Here is a 10,945-nt window from a genome sequence, read left to right as displayed (position 1 = left end):
CCCCCCGCTGCACCCGGGCCCCGTGAGAAGCCGAGGCCGGCGCGGCGGGGGCGGCAGAGCCGGGCTCCGTGACACGGCCGCCCTCAGCCCCGCTCCCGCCGCTCCCCCTCAGCGCGGCCCCCGCCGCCCGCCCCGGGCCGCTCCAAGCGGTGGGGGTGGCGCAGCCCCTCGCGCGGCTCCCGTCGCTCACGGACGGCGCCGCCTTCCCACCTTCCCCCCCGCGGGGCGGGAATGGTCAGTCCTGGTCACGTGACACCGTGGGGGGGAAGCCGCTTGCCTCGTTCCCGCGGGAGGGTTGCGCTGCGCAGCGCGCGCGGGCCGCCAGGCGGCGCCCGCGCGCGGCACTTGGGGGGGGGGCCGTTGTGCGCGCGGGGTTGTGCAGCCGGCGGCAGGTGTGGGCGCACCTGTGCGTGCGCACGCGGGTGAGCGGCCGCGCGTGCGCCGCTGCGCGCGTGCACACCTGTTGGCGCGTTAAGCGCGGGCGCGTCGGGGGACACGCACGTGACTGCACGTGTTCGTGCGTGGGGGGGGGGGGGGCCTGCACGTGATCGCACGTGCCTGTGCGCGTGCAAGGGCGCGCGCCCAGGACCCCGTGTGGCTCGTGCAGCGCGCACACAGAAGGCGTGTGCAAGCGTGCGACTGCGCGAGGGGACGCTGCGCGTGAGTGTGCGCGTGCAGTGTGTCTGGGGGGGTGCGGGGGGTGTCCCCTTCGCCTCCCCGCCGCGTGTTTTGGCTACCCCGGCCCTTGCCGTCCGCGGCGGTGCAGGGCACGTGGGGACCATGACACCGAGCGGCAGCAGCGCTCCACGGTCCTCCCTGAAACACCGCCCTCGCAGCGCTTACCGGCACCGGCTGCGCAGAGACCGGCAGGAGCGGGCCGGGGTGGGCGCTGCCCTCCCGGGTGTCAGTTCAGCAATCTGGGGGGGCGTTTAGCAAAGCGGCTGCACCGCTGCTGTCTCAGCTCGCCCCCAAACGCGTGTTCCCCCACTGGCACGCTCTCCCCGATGCACGCGTGCTCGCCCCTCGCGGTCGGGCGCCGGGCTCTCGGCACGGAGCGCGCTGCTGCCTCGCCGTGCTGCGGCGAAGCCACCCCCCGTGGCATCTGCAGACCTGTAAATGGGAACGGTCAGGCACGCTTTTGTGGCTTAAATGGGGTGAAATCCACCACCCGCTCCTGGCGGCAGGAGCGGCGTGGGCTCGCCGGGCTGGGCTTCCCTCCGCTCTGCCTTCTGCGGGAACGGGGGTCCCGCGCCGTCCCCGCGGTGCCGGCAGCGCCGCGTGTCGCACGGGCGGGCCGCGCCAGCCCCGGTAAGCTCCGAGCGCTCGCGGCCCGCCATGCGGCGGGGAGGACGCAACGGGAGGGCGACGCTGAGCGGGTGTCGATGGGATCTCGACCTGCCTGGTGGTATTTGGCGCGGCATCGCCAGCTGTGGGTTTGCAAGCCCTTCCCAGAAAAGCAATAAGAAACCTCGCACCACGGAGCTCAGCCCTCTCCCGGCTGCCTGGAGGGTGTTTATTTTTGTCATTAAAAGGCAAGCATGTGCCTCTCTGCTACCCTGCTACTTCTACAACTGCCTGCTGGGGATTTTAAATTATATTTATTATTTTATATTTCATTTATGTCTGGCGGCTCTTTCATGCTAGAGTCTGCACAAACACGTAGTCTTTCCTACTGAGTTTACGTCTAGCAGACAATGGATGAGAGAAATTAAGTGCTAATGGCCCCGTTTTATAGCTCGGGAATTGAGACCTGCTGTTCCTCAGTGTTTGGTCTCGGATCATGCGGGGACTGTGTAGGCACGCTGCGAAGGGAACCGCATCCCAGGCGTCTCTTCACACGGAGGCGTTCAGGCTGCTGTTTCTTCAGAGCCCGGGAGGAAGAAGCGATCGGGACTCACTGAAACGGGGAGGAATTGGTTCACGAAGCCACGCCGTGCCAAGAGCTCTGCTCGGGAGGGCGAGCCCCGAGGGTGGCGGCGGAGCACGGAGCTGGAAAGCCCAAAGTACCTGGAAATGTGGTGCCAGGTGGGGGGTGGTTGACAGAAGCCCTGCGAGAGCTTGGCTTTGCGCCGCTGCCCGGAGCCTGTCGAGCCTGGGACCGACGCTTGTGAGCGTTTACCGTGCAGGGAAGGCTGGCGGGTGCGCGTCGTGCAGGAGCGCCCCGGCCGCGGGGAGCGCTTCGCCCGGGAGAGGAGGCTCCGGAAAGCGGGAGCGTGGCAGGCAGGAGGTGGGGTGACCTCCTGCTCGAGTCCCGCAGCCTTACCGCGGTTGCTGGCAGCGTCAGGAATCACGCAAGGACTACCTTCACTGAAAGGAAAGCTGCGGGAGCGGGTTAGAGTCCTCCTGCGGCTGGAAGAAGAGCAGAGCAGAGACAAACAGGGTCACGCCACCCCCTGCTGCCAACCCACTGAGGCTCTGTTGTCTCCCACAGCCTGCCTTGCGGCGCCCGTGCCCGCACCTGGGTGCTTGACTGACCTCAGTGATAAGCTCAGAACGCGGCCCTGGCTGCTCTGGGGGCAGGCGTAGCGTAACCCGCAAAGGACGGCGTTGGTCTGGCCTGCCGCAGCGGAGCCTGGCGCACAAACGAGCCGTCATCCCATTTATCGTTGGGTCCCCAATTTTGTTGGGGTCTGCTTGGACATTTTTTAGAAAGTAGCAGGAATTCCTTGCCTCTTGCACATTTTTAATGGTCTTTGGAAAATGTCTGGTGAAACATCTCTTCGGCTATAAGCGGGTGTGTGGTTCCTTATCTGTTGCACGCATTCTGGTTTGCGGGGGAGAAGCGAGTTGGCAGCATCCCTGAGAACAAAATATTGAAGTGTTTTTGTGAGGGGGTGTGGGGAGACTTTCCTTGATAACCGATTTTATGCCACTGTATGTTTATTTCTTTAAGGTTTGGGTGGGTGGAGTGTGGGCTGTAGCCCTTTCAGGTAAAAGCCGCCTGCATAGGTGGAGCAGTCTTTGTTGTTTTTGTTCATTTAACTTCTGCAGAAAGCCACAAAGAAAGGACTTATTTTCTATGCAAACAGGGGAAAGAGGCATTAGCAGAACCAACCCACATGGAGCCGGGGAGGTTTCAGTTTGCAATAAGCCTGTTTGAAGGTGAAATGGAGGTAGCGGCTTCTGCTGCCAGTTACACTCCAGAGCCCTGCGATGCACCCTCCTCCTTGTTTGGCTGGTGGAGCCCCTCCACAGCGGGGAAGGATGGCAGATCACAGGGCCTGAGCACTGCCAGCGTGTCAGGTGGAAGAGGTTTGGAATATGCCTTGAGAGCAGCGATCGCCCCGGTGTTAGCTGCCATTAAAAGAAATAACGCCTACAAGTTAAATTCCTCCTCGCCATCATTGGAGGAGCGTAGAAGCGTAGGCTTCACGGGGTGAGCACCTGAGGGGTCTGGCCACCCCCCTGAAATAGGTGGCTGAGATAAGCACGTTCCTCCACTACCTGAGAAATAGTTCAATTCTGTAAGTTTTCACGTGCATGTCTGCTGACAATGTTTGGAATTGCTCCGTAACGTAACACCAACGATTTGTTAGCATGGTGGGGCTTTTGGGAAATAGAAACTCTCTAGCAGTCAGCACAGGTACCATCTGCTGTGGAAAGTTCTGTTCTCACTTCTGCCAGCTGCGGCTTTCCTACGGCGCAAAATTTGCACCTCTGCTAAGTTTGCTTTCACCTGCATAACAGTGAATAAGTCTCTGAGTCACCGAGCGAGGCCTTGGCTGAAATGGCAGGGTTTTTTTCTCAGTTCATCCACGAGAGCGTGGAAGCTAAGGCTCTCCGCTGTTCTGTAGCGGGCGGGAAGCAGCACAGCGCGAGGAATTTGGCTCGTTGTGGGGTTTTGTAGAAGTTGTGGTGATGCTCCAGCCACCGGTTTTCACAGCGCTGCTGCCGAAGTGCAGGTTCCGGCGCTGCACGTGACGGCGGAAGTTAGAGCTCTCCATGGGTTAGATCGGGGAGTGATTAAAAATCAGAATGAGGCCTCGTGGGGAAAAAAAAAAAAAAAAAGGTGCGTTTGTAAAGTTCAGTTTAAAAAAGCTTCTTTCTTTGGCTGCCTGAAGAATCGCAGCTCCCGCGCTCGGAGGGAGCTGCCCTCCGCTCGCGCCGCGGCTCACGCAGCTGAGCGCCGAGGCAGCCGCAGCGCAGCCTCCCGCAGGGTCGTAAACGGCAGGAGGTGACTGGAAAAGGCCATTTATGTTTTTTTAAAGTTGTCTAGGAAATCTGGGGACAAAGTTTGTGGAAGGTGATACATGGGAGAGGTCATTTCTATGGGAAGATGTGGGAAACGTTATGAAGATTAGTGTTCAAAAGGGGTTACTGAAATCACATGGAGAAGGCACGGGCAGTCTGATTCAGAGGTAGAAATAAAGTGAATCAAAGCCATTTTAAAATCACTTCCAGTATATAAGGTTGGAAAAGACCTCTAGGATCATCAAGTCCAACCCTCACCCCAACCCGCCCTGTGGCCTCCTAAACCATGGCCCCAAGTGCCACGTCTACACAGTTTTTGAACCCCCCAGGGACAGTGACTCCCCCCTCCCTCTCTGGGCAGCCTGTGCCAGGGCCTGACCGCTCTGGCAGGGAAGGCATTTTCCCTAATCTCCAACCCAAACCTCCCCTGACGCAGCCTGAGGCCGTTCCCTCTCGCCCTGTCCCTGGTGACCTGGGAGCAGAGACCAGCCCCCCCCTCACTCCAGCCCCTCTCAGGCAGCTGCAGAGGGCGAGAAGGGCTCCCCTCAGCCCCCCCTTCTCCAGGCTAAACCCCCCCAGCCCCCCCAGCCACCCCCCAGCACACTTGTGCTCCAGACCCTGCCCCAGCCCCGCTGCCCTTCTCTGGACACGCTCCAGCCCCTCCAGGCCCTGCTTGTCCCGAGGGGCCCAAACCTGAGCCCAGCATTCGAGGTGGGGCCTCCCCAGGGCATTAAATTAGACCAAACTAAAATGACTCTACTTTTTAGCCTGATTGCCCACAGAAGACTTTAATATGATTCAACTAATACCGTTTGAACCCATGCCTTTATTTCAGGGGTAAGTTTTCGTGAGTTTTTCCCGGAGTCCCGGCTCGGTGGGCGCAGGGTGGAGCGTCTGTGGTGGAGCATTTCTCAGCCTTTCCCACACGGTGTCAGCATCTCTCAACGAGAGGACTGTGCTTGGTCCTGTTCGCTTGCGGATTTACGCAGGCCGTAACCAGAGAGCAGAGGTTTGGATGGGAGCCTTCTCCCAAGAAGAGCGTGCTTTTTCATCTCCTGGGTGACAGAAGGCGAGAGGAGAGGAGAGCAGCCTGGGGGAGGACGCGGAGGAGATCATGGCGCTGGTCTCTTAAGAAATCACAGCTTTCTCTCTCGGCTCTCTGCCGGTCACTGGCGCTGTGTGATGATCGCAGCCAAAAGGGGACTGTGACCGTGGACTTGTTCTGGCTGTGCCGTGGGTCGCTTGGAGCCCGGGGAGGTTGTGAGGGTGCCTTCTGTTACCTGCTTTTGCAGATAATCTGTACTTTTTGTGTCTTCAGATGGCTTCCCCTTGCAGGAAGGAGGTGTTTTCATCTTGGTTACCCGTCACTGATGCTTCATTTCATAGTGTGCTTCAGGCAACGTGCCATGACCGGCAAACTTTATGCACGTCTGGAGGAGGAAATGCCATGTGAGGAAAGACTCCTTTTGTATTACTGATTATAAATTTTGAAACTGAAGATCACCGTTACTGCTTGGCAAGGAGATACCTCCCTCCTTCCCAGAGGGCCGTACAGAATCTGGAAGGCATGGCCAGTTGTTCGGGCCATGGGGCGTCTCAGACACGTCCAGGCTCCCCTCTGCTTCAGCTTCTCCTGCCCCTTTCCCATCACACGTGTTTTGCATGGCTGGAGGGAAGCTGTGGTGTTACTCATGTGCAACGGGTCTGAGACACGGCTGGCTTTTGGCTGCTCCTCACGGGCTGGCTAGACCATGATCCCGAGGGAGGAAGACTAAGGCTCCCCAGGGAGACGTTACCGCCGCGCTGTCAGCGGGCCGTGGAGCCGAGAGCTGTCTGCTCGGCGTGAGCTGGTGCAGACCAGGTCACGATGCCCTGCGTGCTCCCCGCCGTAGCTTAGGAGCCAGTCTCCGGGGTGGGCACGTACCAGAAGCCCGAAGTCCCCAGGGAGGAGCCGCAGTTCCTCTCGCTAGCGCCTCGTCTCCGCGCCCTCTTGTGCAGGAGCAGCAGTGGGCCTGATGCTGGGGCGGCTGTCAGGAGTGGGGGAGAGCTGTGCGGCACGGCCGCGGCGCTGCAGGACGACGCCCCACCACCTCCTCAGCAGCGGGGCAAGCCGGCGCGGCGGGTGCACGTCCAACGGGTGCAGCCCACGTAATGCCCCAGACGGGGTGCCCGGCTGAGGAGGCAGGCTCTGGCAACATTTCAGGTCTTGCTTGTGGTGGCGTGGAGACCTTTTCTGTTGATTGTTATCTGTAGCATGCTTCAAAACAGCCTCCACGTCTCTGGCTGCATGCCTCTCGGCTGTTTGCTAGGTGGTGCAGGCAGCGCTGGCATGTGAGGGGTTGCTCGTTTGTAGATGGGTGTGGAGGCCCGCCAGAAGCTGCTGGCAATAAACACATTTTGATGAGTCTTGCAAGGACCCGGTTACTCGCCAGGTCTGCTGCAATCGCACCCACGGCCTGGGGGGAGCTGCGGCTGTTGGGGTACAGCTCTGTGACTTTCAGTGACCCTCAGTCTCTGCAGGCGGTCGAGTCGTGGAGTTTGAGCAGAAGCACCGTAGCTACCCGTGACCCTCTGGCAAGGCAGACAAGAATCAACTGCGAAGGTGTTAACCTCTTCAAAGGAGTCTTGTGCAACTCCCTGTTGAAGAGCAGGGCTGAGCTGCAGAGTGGCAATTGCTGCTGGCTGTGTTAGTCATCCAGAAAGAGACTTGTTTTCCCTTCTCCCCCTCCCCGCCCTGGCACAGGGGTAGAGAGTCTTTCTCACTGCTTGGTGCTGCCAAAACTTAGAAGAAGAAATGCGTTATCTCCAAGGGAATCAGTCACCTCTCCCCTAAAAACACGAGCTTCTATTTGTGCAGCTCTGGCGGTGAGATTTTGCTCCGGTGGTGCTGAATTTTGCTGCGGTAGTCCCCGGAGCCTGAAACCAGTTCTGCTGGGAGCCGTATGCAAACACGAACACATGTGTGCCTTCACACCTCCTTCCACATTAACGTTCGCGTGTAGCTGGGTGATTCCCTGACAATCAGATGCAAAGCGGTGGCTACGCTATAGAAACCTGCAAGGTTGCGCTGACAACCTGTGCTAGTTACGCCAATCAACCAGGGAGCGGAGGCTTTGTACCCCCCCGTCCCCGTCTGCGGCGGGGTAGCGTGCTCCTGCTGCGGGGGGGGATTTTTACTTTACTTTTCTTCTAATTAAAATTGGTAAACCAGAATGCCTGAATTTCTAGACCACAAGAAGGCCCGCGGGATGAGGATCTGAGGAAGTCACCAGTGGTAGCTTGGTCAGACAAAGGGTTTTTTGGGTGTCCGACCCAGCACCTTCACTTTCAGACAGTTGGGTGGGAAACAGGGTGCCTTTGCCGGGTGTGTGACATGTAAATGCTCTCGTGTCTCTTGGAAATGAAGGCTTGAAAGAGTCTTTCGGAAAGGCACTTGGACCGGTGAGTCACTTCTGCCTGCAAAGATTTTATTTTTTACAACCTGGTTAGTTAAGGTCATTCTTAAAGCACCTTTTTTTCCTTCTCTGGAGCATTCGGCCGCTTGGAGTGTGGTCATTATACGAGTACAAGCCAGGACATCGTCCCAGAGGAGCGCAGCTGTTGAGTTTTACACTGCTGCGTAGCCGCCAGGGCAGGTGGGGACTGAAAAGTAGCTGCATCTGTCACCGTCCTGTCACTGCACGGGGCTTCTGCAGCACGGCCGGGGTCCTTCAAGCCCGAACAGACGCCTGCATGAAATCCATCTGCTCTTGCTGCAAATCCAGTAAAACTCTCAGCACCCAGGGGAGAACGCGGTGGTTCCTCTTTCCTCCGTTTTTCAGGGGTGCGCGCGGTTGCGTGCCTGTCGCCGCTGGGGTTTTACCTCCTCCCCTCTCTCGTGTGGCATAACAAGAAAAATTCGTCCCAGCTCCCAAGGTAATGCAGGGGCTTTTCACAAAAGGTCCTGTTGCTGTCAGTGGATTTTAGACCGTGCTTCTAGTTAAAGAAGAAGGAACTAGAATCGATGGGAGAAGTTCTGATTTTGGTACAGGGCAGCGCATGCAGACTCTGACTCCTGGAAGGCCTTTTGGACTGTTTATTGCACTGGAAATTATTTGCTCTTTTCCTGTCCTGCAGGATGATTCTAGACATCAGAATTGTCCTTCAGTCACGGAAATTTCCCAATAAAGGCTTAATCACTCAAGAGTTAGGGTTTTGTGCAACAGTGCTCATCAGCAAAGAAAGGAAAGTAAATATCTGCTTGCTATCTTATTTTAGACAATTGAATTAAAAAAAACAAAGCAGCAGGAAGGGAAGTTAAACTTTCGGTTCCTGCAAGCTGAAGATTTGCATGGGTTCAGCAATGACAAATACATGAGATCATGCCTAGATTGGCTTTGCATCTGCCATGCATGTGGTAAAGGTGAACCAAAAGTCTCTGTACTTGTTAAGACCTGAATAAGGTTTTTGTGGCAGTGACAGGTGTTTGTTTAATATCAGGAAGATTTGGCTCCCTGCTTTGGGTAATGCTCTTGGCCCTGTAAAGAACTGGGCTCTTACTGAGAGATGGAAGCGAAAAGCAGCTTTCAGTGCAGCCCGAGGATGGGTCAGCCGGCTGCCCCGAGCTGTGCGTGTGCTGACCTGAAAACTTGCAATTTCTGCAAAATCTAAGCACGTGAGGTCTGCTTTTTTGCTCCAGCGTGAGGGCGGGAAGGCTCCCGCCCATGGCACTGGTAACCGAGCTGGGTACTCCTGTCACTGCTTTTGCAAAGTGACATTTTGTCTCTGGTTTAGTGCTTGGGGGAGAAGCGCAGGAGCGACTCGGGTCCCTGCGGAGCAGAGCTAGGGGTACGACCCGTATTTCCTAAGTCTTGTCTGAAGTTTTAACCCCTGGGTTGGACTGAGCTTCCCTCCCCCTTACAGCACCGCTACCGGGAGCGTGCAAACATCGACGGTACCGCGGCCGCGTGTCCTTTGGGTGGGATCGTGCCGCACTGGTCTGGCGGGGCGTGCCAGCACTGAGCAGGAAAAGGCCTGGTAGACAGCAAATGCTGCTAGGTAATTTTTTTTTCTCTAGTCAGCCACCGTCTTTTTTTCATCTTCTTCCACCTTTCTCACCGTTACCTTTTTGCACTGCGCATTCAGCTATGAATGCAGATCACCACGAGAAGTAAACTGCCCGTTTTGTGAAGTGTGTCGAAGAAGAACTCAGCAAAACCCTGCTAAGATCCCATCCCTTTGTGTATCTTCTGTTTTTATGGTCAGCCACATCCGAAGCTAGAGAGTTACTCGTCATGTTACGCGTCCGTTCTCTCCTCCAGCCCCGCCAAGCGTACTCTCATCACACTGGGGGCCGTAAGGGGGGTACGGCGGTCCAGCAGCGCATTTGCTGCTGTCATTAAATGCAGCATGATGCTGTTTATCTAGTTATTTTTCCTTATATTCCAACAGCATGTCCTTGGCCCGTCCTTTGGGCCAACAACAGACTCAGAGCTGGTCCCGCCACCTTCTCATCCATAAAAAGTCTCTGCTTTTCAGTCTGGCCCTTTGATCGACTTGCTTTGAGGTTGCGACGCTGCTTGTGATGGTGCAAACACGGGGCAGCTGAGGTCTCAGCTGGCTTTAATTTCCCCAGATCCATCTTATGGTGACTCAGGTAGGAGGGGAAAAATCCCCTGGAGTGGGGAGAAGGCCCACCCCTCCACCCCTGCCCCTCTGGGGGAGGCAGCCCCCGGGCAGGGCAGCTCTGCTGACGAGCTGGGGAGGAAAGTAGGCGGTTGTGCAAGAAGTTCTCCCCTGAGATCTCACACCTCCACCCCCAGAACAGGAGTTTGGGTTATTTTTCCATATAAAAGAAGGTGTGGGGAGAGGAAACCGTAGCCCACTCTCGGCTATTCTGATTGTTGCAGTATGCCACCACCCTTCCTCAGCAGCCACGTGCGTTATTTCTAGGGTTTCTTTGCCTCATTTAACTCCAGCTTGATCTTTCGTAGGGTGAGGAGGACTTTCCTCCTGCAGCTGCCCAGGTGGCACATCAGAAACCAAAGCCGTGCCTGGAGGAGCTTCTCCCTCACCCTTGTATTAATCAGTTCATTCGCCAGCAAGCGATGGGAAGCAGGGCCTGGGCAGCACCAGAGGGGAGAGGACAAACCAGTGCCTGCTCTGTGATGGGTGGAAGGGAAGCGACCGCCCTCGAGGCCTCGTTTGTTTATCCCCTGCCCAGCCCAGATCTGCTTGGCACGGAGGGCTTTTAAACCGTAGCTTAAAAATAACACTAGCACACGTGCACAGATGAAGAACTGGGGGGGAAGGAGAAATTATTAGCAGCGATACTTTATTTGCTGCAATGAGGAGTCTGGGGCTCCTGAGCGACCAAGAAGAGGGTTGCAGGAACCACCTGGAGTCCACGGGACTATGACTGGGTGGTAGATGCCTCTCCTGCTGCCTGGCCGCTTTCTGTAATGAGGCTTTATTAATTAACTTCTAATTGAGACTGAGATTGGTCCCAGTCCCCCAGTGAACTGTAAAGGGAACCGTCTTTCTCTGTCTTGCTGGTAAAGGGTACTAAAATGGGTTAAATCTGTCCTAGAAATGCACCTTTTTTTTCTGCAATAGAAGCTTTGTGATATGGCTGGGATATTTGTGGCCCAAGCTGAGATCTCACACGGTTGCTTGGTGGGCTGAGTTTTACTGGTTTAAATCAGGGTTGTAAGGCAGCGTTTCTGATTTCTAAAAATTCAGGAACTTTCCTGTTTAAACATTTTTTTCACGGTCA

This window comes from Phalacrocorax carbo, chromosome 25 (genome assembly GCF_963921805.1).
Source record: "Phalacrocorax carbo chromosome 25, bPhaCar2.1, whole genome shotgun sequence".
Lineage (NCBI taxonomy): Eukaryota > Metazoa > Chordata > Aves > Suliformes > Phalacrocoracidae > Phalacrocorax > Phalacrocorax carbo.
This window is presented reverse-complemented; position numbering follows the sequence as displayed.